This window comes from Salvia splendens, chromosome 21 (assembly GCF_004379255.2).
Source record: "Salvia splendens isolate huo1 chromosome 21, SspV2, whole genome shotgun sequence".
Lineage (NCBI taxonomy): Eukaryota > Viridiplantae > Streptophyta > Magnoliopsida > Lamiales > Lamiaceae > Salvia > Salvia splendens.
This window is the reverse complement of record NC_056052.1, coordinates 11,620,007-11,629,736: the sequence shown is the minus strand read 5'-3', so window position 1 is coordinate 11,629,736 and position 9,730 is coordinate 11,620,007.

Below are 9,730 nucleotides of genomic sequence, written 5' to 3'. Positions count from 1 at the left end.
TTCATGTGACTCGCTCGTGGCAAGGGAATCACTATCGTGGTGCTCCATTTATCTTCGAAAGAAAAGTATTTAGAGAGAGAGATACTCGTTAATACAAGTGGGGTGAATGAAATGAAATTTAACGAGCCGTATTTATAGAATTTTTGAAAAAAAATAATAAAATAATCAGGACATTCGTGGGGTCAACGCAATGGCGGACGTCCGCAAGGACGTCGCCACAGACGTCCCGGGAACGCCGCGGAACTCCGGTGTCCGCAGCAGGCGTCCGTATCCGCAGCGGACGTCCGTATCCGCGTCACCTTTGCACAATAGCGGACGTCCCGCACGAACGTCCCGGACGCCGGTCGGACGTCCGCCGGGACGGGCGCCATTGCGGATGCTGTTATGCGTATTCAATTATTTTCTTTACATACAACCTTTATATTTATGATTGACAATCTTTTTTTATCTCATATTTCTATTCATTTATTTAAAGACACATATTTAAAGTATTAAAATAGTGTAATTCCATTGATTCTATATATTTAGTGTTCATTTATCTATCTAATAAAGTAATGATATATTTATTAGAAAATAATTTATAATAGATTTCTTATCAAATTTGTTTTATAATTTTAATTTAAATAAATTACTAAGTCTACATAATTAATAATTGTTCTTTCCAAAAATTAATCTCTATATATTCTTAATTTCTAAAACGCTACAATTGAACCTCGATAAAAAAATAATCATATGTTTTTAACTCGTCTATTATTTTTATATAAAATAGTACTATTAGACTTCTTGGCTCCACTCCACTCACTATGCAACAAATTAAAATTTGATATATAATATTACTAATTAAGTTTAGTGCTTTTATTTTAAGGATTTTATGATTTTAATTGTTTACTTTCAAAAATTTTAATTTCTTTTAAAATCTTAATTTTTGAAACATTACATCGAACCTCAATAAAAAATAATTGCATATTCTTAACTCATCTATTTAATATTCAAAAGATATATACTTAGAGTTTTCTCTTTTTCTTTACAAAATATTAGAGTTATGTCTCATACACTATATTATGTAAAAAAATAAAATTTTATAATCATACTGATTGAGTTTGAGGATTAGATTCTAATTCTTCATGTTCTAAAATTTTAATTTATTTAAATTCTTAATTTTTGGAATGCTACAATCGAACATCGATAAAAAAATAATCACATGTTCTTAAAAGTCTATTTAATAAGTATTTTTAAAGTTATATAGTTAATACTTTCTCTTTTTTTTAGTATAAATATTACAGTTTGCTATATCATGCTAACAAATTAAAATTGATAATATATGATATGGAGTATTAATACTTGTTGAGTTTGCGGTTTTGATTTTAAATTTTCATAATATTAATTTATTTTTACATTCAAAAATTTTAATTTCTTTAAAATTCTTAATTTTTTTAATGTTACTACTCAGATCATATAACCATATGTTGTTAAAATTTTAAAACTATTTTACTATTTTCTTCCTAACTCTTTAATTAATTACTTTTCAAAATTGTAATACAATTAAATCCTTTGGTTTTGGAACGTTGCACCAAACCTTGACAAAAAGTTACATATTCTTAACTCATGTATTTAACATTTTAAATTCATATAATTAATATTTTCTCCTTTTTTTTCTAAAATATTAGAATTCTTAGCTTGATTCACTATTTCATTGAATAAATTAAAATTTGATATATGACATATTAATACTAATTAAGTTTACTATTTTATTTTAAGAATATCATAAGATTAATTTTAAAACTTTTACTTTTAAAATTTTTAATTTTAAAGTTACAATCGATTTCCAATGCATAGTGTGGTTTTTTAAGAGCATCCCCATCCGTGCTCTTGCCAACTAGCACGGATGTGGGCCCGGACCCACTTTTACTCCCTGCTCTTAGGCAAGAGCACAACACCCACATCCGTGCTCTTCCGCAAAGACATGCTCAAAGGTCCCACCATTATATTATTCAATTTAAATAAAAATATTTCCACAATATTAAAATGCATTAAAAATACCCAAAATACCATTACTAATTACTAAAAATTAAAAATTACATAATTAAAAGCCTAAAAATTAAAATTTTCATAATTAAAGTCTTAAAAATTAAAAATTACATAATTTAAATCCTAAAAATTAAAAATTACATAATTAAATTCATAGGTGACCGAATTTCGTCCAAATGGATGATGAATGTGTGTATTTATAGATGATTTTGTGATTATTTTTTTTTAATTTCAAAAAAATTTAAAAAAACGGTAATAAAACGACTATATTTTTGGGAATCCTATTTTTTTTTTTAATTTTTGGTATTATTTTCGATTTTTTAAAAAAAAGAAAAAAAGAAAAAAAGAAAATGCCAATGCCAATTAGAAACGCGCCACGTCGCCCTGCTCAGCGGCACGGACGTGCTCGATGCATCGAGCAGCGCCGTGCCAGCGGCAAGAGCGCAGCAGTGGACAGGGGTGTCCTTGCCAGCGGCACGGACGGACGTCACCACTGCGGATGCTCTAACATTCTTAAATCTAATCACTCCAATATCTTAAACTCAAATTTAAAAGACAAACTCAATCATTTTAGACTAAATCACAAAACCGATATAAATCAGACTATAACTCCAATGCATAATGTGTTTTTGCACATTCATAATTTCAATTTCTCATAATAATAAACTAAAATATTAAGAATTGCAAAAAATTTACCAAGTTTTGGCAATGTTGAATTAAAAGGAATATAAAAGGTTTGAAAATGCCAAAAAGATAGAATTAGTAAGTTTATGTGAATTTAACAGGAAGAAAAGTTGTAATAATATATTATAGATTATGATTAATAAGAAAATTATAAAAAGAAACTCTATGGAGAATTAAAACTTTTTCATATTTGTTTATTGAAAATTATGTTATAAATTCGGTATTCCTAAATAAAATTTAAATTTAGTACTATTAAATTTTTTGACAGAAAACTTTTCAATGAAAGAAAACGTTTTGCTTTCAAAAATTGATAACGCATCTATACTAATCTAAAGTGCAAGTTTGATGAAAAATCCTTAATGCCCTTTTTGGAGGGAAAATGGAAAGATGAGGTGTCTTCTATTCAAAAATAATTTTTTAAGACAAAAATAATTGAACAAATAATAGCCCAATAAAATGCTAACTTCTTGAAGAAGTGTTAAAACACATTTAAATATTGCACTACCATTAAATTTTTTTATAATTAAGTTATTAAATTTATATATTAATTAGCCTTATATTTGAGTTAAATTGGAATTGTGCTAGAGAGTTTAGTTTGCCTTCCATTTATTTAGGTTAAAATTGAGATTTAATCATTAATTACAATACTTTTTAATATAAAGAGTAGTGTAAATTCTCACATTATTCAAAACAAACAAGATGCATAAAATATTATCGTTATTTTAAGTGATAGTAGTAATTTACTTTTTATACGTATATGTGGCGGGAAGTAAGAAATTTATTCTTTCCAATATAAAAAATTCATTTAGTATTTGGAAATGTATATCAAGTTATATGCTATGATCTGAAATTAAAAGAAAAACATAAATAGTCAACTAAAATATGATTACTGGATAATACAAATTTTCTTACTTGACTTCTCAAAGAAGTTTTAAATTTATATGATTTAAATTATTCATATATTTAATGTGGATATGTTTAATATTCCATATATTTTTTCAAATTAATTTTTTATAAATTAAGCTATTAAATTTATATATTAATTTACCTTTTATTGGGATTAATGACTTGCATAGCACTTTCAATAAACATCTCTACTCACACATATTTTCTTTATTTGTATATCTTATTCTAATTAATTAATTAATACTTTTTTATCATTAGTCACACATCTTATTTTTGTCATTAATTTTATTATTTTTACTTCACTTAGATTATAAATTAAAATTGCATAAATGTTTTATTCACTGGGGAGTAGTAAATTTAATACTATTAAATTTTTTGACAGAAAACTTTTCAATGAAAGAAAACGTTTTGCTTTCAAAAATTGATAACGCATCTATACTAATCTAAAGTGCAAGTTTGATGAAAAGTCCTTAATATTAAATAACTAATTTCTTTTTAATATTCTAATCTTGTCGGTATGTATATATCCAAAGAAGTACTCTATATTAATGTGTATTAAGAATTTTATATTATGAGAAACAATCATAATCTAATGGTATAAATTTACTTAATATAGCATTAGGGTAAATTAGTCATGATATAAAATATAGCTAGTAAAGTGACATAGGGCATTATGGCATGAAGATATTATGTGTCTAAATCACTACCCTTGAAATTATGCATAAAAGTTTATTAACATTATGAAATATCATCCGGTTATCATTAAATATCTCAAATGATCATTTTAAGATATTTAAATGTCTCAAATTATCATTTTAAGATATTTGTAATTAAATGTATGATTTTAATTTTACTAGTTTTAGTAAATAGACTTCACATTTCATTAATTTATTTCACTTAAGTTTTATAATAATTAATTTATTTCACTTAAGTTTTATTATTATAACAAGAATAAGTATTCTCTCCGTCCTATAAAATAGACATTATTTTCATTTTTGTTTATTGATAAGCTCGGATTTTGTACTGTTTTAAGGTCATTATTTGACCCGTTTTGAGTGTCAAAGTTGCATTATATGTCCATTATTTGCATATTTTATCTACTATGGTATTTTGATGTGTTTTGTGAGAAATATGCAAAATAGAGCTGAAAAGGGGCATAAAAAGGTCAAAATTCGGAAGCTAGAGCAGAAGCACAACCCAGCGGGCAACTGGCGCATGCCACCTGTCGCTGAAAGCCATCCAGAGAGCTCAGAAACTTTCCCAGCGCCGCTGGACCTGTTCGTGCGCATCAGTCCCAGTTCAAACCTATTTTTCAGGCGATTCTAAAGTCTGATCCTGATCAGAGCATTCTATACACCATTCTCTTAGTCTTTAAAAGATCTTCGCGTTGGTATCTTGATTATTTCAATCGGAGTTCTATAGAGGGAGTTATGACCATTCTACGAAAGTCGCGCATTGCTTTCAAAGTGCTGAATTTAAGCGGAAATTCAAGGAATGAAAGAAACTATTACCTTGTGAAGCCACATCTTTTCCTTAACTTATGGAATACGAAATTTCCAGCTTGGATGACACTTGTTACGAAGTTTAAATTCTTTAACACACTGTTATTATCATTGTTATTATTAATAATAATACTCCCCCGTAAATGAAAGTATACATTATTTCATTTTTCATCCGTCCCCAAAGAGTGAACATTCCAATTTTGGAATCTCTCTTCTCTCTAATGAGGTGAGACCTATTCTCCACTAATAATACTTAAAAAACATTCTTTATCTATATCTCTCTTACTTTATCAATAATGCAGTAAAACTCGTGCCGAACGCAAAGTTCATATTCTTTTGAGATGGAGGGAATATTAATTACGTTGCAAGGACTTTAGAAATTATTTGTAGTACAAGATAGAAAATGGAATCTCAAAACTTAGAAAGTTGGTATGACATATGAAAAAATCTTGCTTTTGGTAAAAGCTTGAAAAAAGCTCACGTCAAAATAAACTCAAATTAAAGAGCGAAAGAAAAAGATTCCGCCACATAAGAGAACACACGTCATTATAATGCATATTGTAACGTGATTAAGTTCTCTCTGTTAATTATATTAGAGTAGACCATTTTTCAGTTGAGACTTAGAGGATCACAATGATCTGGACTAGTGTTCTGACTGGTGGTTGCTACAACACCTTTTCATAATCCGTTCTAGTCTCCTGCAATGGTACGGACTAGTGCCGGACAAGTATACAATTTTATATTTAAATTTGATATATATTTTTTTAATTACTAAATACCAAAATATAATATATTGAACACTACAAAATTAAAAAAAACACCTACATTAGTTAATTTTTTTTAAAAAACAACTACATTACTTAATTTTAAAAAAAAACTACATTACCTAATTAAAAAAAAACTACATTACTAAAATTAAACAAATACCTACACTACTCTACTCTAAATCTAACTTCTTCTTCAAAATCTTCACCATCCTTTCACACATCCGACGGGTGTTCGGGTCGGTGGCATTGTCACGGCCGGTGATCGTGTCAAGTAGCAACCACATGTCGTAACTCTCGCGAAAGCCATTGTACACGGCGAGCGTTGAAGCCACGAGCGCAGGCGGGGAAGCCGATCAAGACGCTGTCGCCTTCCCTTTGGCCTGTGTTTAATTTGGCAGTCTTGTTGCCAATGGGATGCCTAAAAGTAGACGTTGGCATGCCGGAATTTTCGTCCGGCTCAGCGTTGAGATTCATAGGCGACTGGCCGCCGCAACTCGTGTAACTGCCACTGGTGGTGTTCTTCGTCCGCTTTGGCACTGATGAGGCGGGCGCTATTCCTCCGTCGAACTTCGACTTGTCTTTCAACATTAGCCAAATTGTTGGGATCCATATTTAATAGATAGAAGATAAGAGAAGAGGAGTGGATTGTGATTGTGATTGTGATTGTGAGAGAAAAAAGTGGATTGAGGGATTATATAAATAATTGATGCACTATTTTTTTAGCACTAAATAAACCTGCAAGTATACAGAGTAGATTTAGTATAGACAAAGGGTAAGCACAGGGATATCGAACACAAGGAATACGTTCACAGATTGTCTACCAATTACTAGGCGCTTTTCACTATTTGGACACACGGTTGGTTGAGATTTTAAACTAAGATTGTAAAAACAAAGAAATCAAATAAACAGTTGTAAATTAAACATGTAGGAGAAAATATATGGGAGAAGGGAATTCTAGGGATATGCTTCCAACTACAACACCCTAGCATAGTTCATGCTTTACTAGAACGAGTCACATAATTATTGTCCATGCGGCACAAAGTAGATCACACACCAGGGTCGTCAATCCTAGATTACATATAAATCTTCTTTGAATACTTTCCAAGCCAAGTAATCATCACAAGAATGTGTCAAACAAACATGAAGCATTATCCACAACTTAGAATAAAGAAAGTAATGAATAAAATGGATACTCCATCCGTCCACGAAAAATAGGACACATTGTGAATGTCACATGTTCTAATGAGGAATTGGTAAAGTAAGAGAGAAGTAGTGTTAGTGGAATGTGAGGTCCATATTATTAGTAAGAGAGAGGGGAAAAAATCAAGAGAGAAATAGTATTAGTAGAATGTAGGGTCCATATTATTAGTAAGACAGAAGAGGAAAAAGTAAGAGAGAAGTTGTTGAAAACTTTCCTTTTTTAAATGCGCTCTATTTTTTGTGGACAATAAAAAATGGCAAATGTGCTCTATTTTTTCGTGGACGGATTATGGACTTAATCTATTCACATGTTAACACAGAATTGCATGCTAGAACGCAAATAATTCATGCTTAAAAAATATAAATCCTAAAACATGAATGCTAGGGTTTAGAAATACCGAATTGATTCTCTAAAGAATCGTCGATTGCTCTCGCACAGACTTTGTTGTTTGTAATCTACCAACATAATTCAAACAACGTATTATAGGACATAATTTTACTAACGGACGAAGTCTTTGGTAATATTACTGACGAACAAGATCAGTTTGTAGTTTTCTTTTACCAATTATATTTTTGTTAATTTGCTGAGTCTGTTGGTAATCTATCGATAAATGATTTGACAGGAAGATATTTAGGCCATCCACAACGCTGTTCCTATACCGTTCCTATACCGTTCCTTAAACCACTATTTGAGGGCCCCACTGTACTTTTTTACTCCATTCCTTAACTAAGGAACGGAACCTGCAACCCTCCGTTCCTTAACCGTTCCTTAACCGTTCCTTAAATTACTATTCATTCTATTTCAATTTTTATTTTTATTTCCAACTAAATTAAATTAAATAAACACACTTTATTAAAAAACAAACATACTTTATTAAAAAACAAACATACTTCATTAAAAAACACACAATATTAAAAAAAATTACAACTTAAACGTGGGAAAATAAAAAAACTACTCCGCCGGCGAATCATCCTCCGGAGGCGGTCGAGGTTTAGGGGGAGGGGGAAGACCAAGTAGTCCTGCCATATGCACAATTCCGTTCCACCAGGCCGTGTATTGGGCGTACGAGAAGCGGGAAGTGTCCGCCATTGTGGCGGTTATGTACGCCACCATAAGTGTGTTCGAGCCTCCTTGTGAGCCCGATCCCGAGGCCGACTGGCTTGATTCTCCTCGGCCCTTCCTCGCTCTAGCCGCTTTCGCCGCCTTCGTCCCTTGCGGACGACGGCGCCCACGGCTAGATCCCTCGTACTCGGCGGCCGTAACCCCAACCTCCTGCGTGCCACGATCACTGGGCGCATCGGTGTCACCAGACGAGTACTGGCCGCTCGTCGTGTGCTTCGTCCGCTTTGAGGTTGATCCCGAGCTGGAGCGGACACCACCGGCCCACCTTTCCTCGTCCTTGACGAGCTGCCAAATATCAACATATTTGAACTGTACACCGGTGTCCTGGTGGAAGGCGCGCATAGCCGCCCTCAGTATGTCGGCGCCCGAAGCTCCGCTTTGGTAGTGCGCCGCTTCGGTGGAGTATATCCCGCAGAATTTTTTGACCTGTAAATCGACTCGGCCAAAGTGAGCACGAAGCATTGTATATTTGCGCTTCCGGGCCCCTTTCGGCTTAGTCTCGTGGTAGATATCACGGACCTTTTCCCAGAAGCACTTGGCGGCTTGTTGGTTGCCGACGATGGGATCATATGAGACGGTGAGCCAGGCGGTGTACACCGCCTTTGTTTCTTCGTTGGTGTAGGGATGCCGGCCCAGATCCTCCGGCTCCTCCTCCTCATCCTCCTCGGGTGCCTCAGACGCAGCCCTGTAGCTTCCACCGCCTCGGCCTCCTCCCTGAGTGGGTTCAACGGGGATATCCTCCCGAATCTGGGACAAACCCTGGGAAAGCCGCGAGCCGGAGCCTCGAGCGTAGGCATCCACATCGAAAGTGGGTGGTTGGTACCCACCCGGCGTCGCCGACCCCTGCGTGCCCGGCGTCGATGACCCAGAACCACCAAGTGTGTTGTACATGGTCTCCCAATCGCCGAACGCGTTGAGATCCCACCCTCCGGCGCCGCCACCACCGTAATTGCCGTCGCCGGACATTTTTTGAAGAGATAGAATATGAAAATTGGAGAGAAATTGATGTTGATGTAGGAAGAATAGATGTGTAGTTGTGTATAAAATGAATGAATTAGGTGTATTTATAGAATAAGAAAATAAAAATAAAAATTAAAAAAATTAAGAAAAAGTTAAAAAAACGGTAATGTTACCGTTTAAAAAAAAAAAAATTTTTTAAAAATTCGGTTTTTATAAAAAAAAAAAATTTATTGCGTCATTGCTGACGTGTCCCACTCGCGGGCCGGCGAGTGGGAAGCACGCACGCACGGGGATCGGCCACGTCGCCCAGGCGCGTGGCGGCTTGTTCCGTGCCGCGTTACGTGCCGTCGGCACCCGGCACGGAATGGGAACGAGACGGGAGCGGAATGCAGCGCCGCAACGCGTTCCGCGGCGGAACGGCACGCGGAACGGTTTCGGCACGCGTTGCGGGTGCTCTTATGATTTATCGACTGTAAGAAAATTGTTTGTAAATCCCATATTTTTTTTGTAGGAAAATGGGATGACATATCAGATCAGAGCAACTATGAGACAAAGGTGGT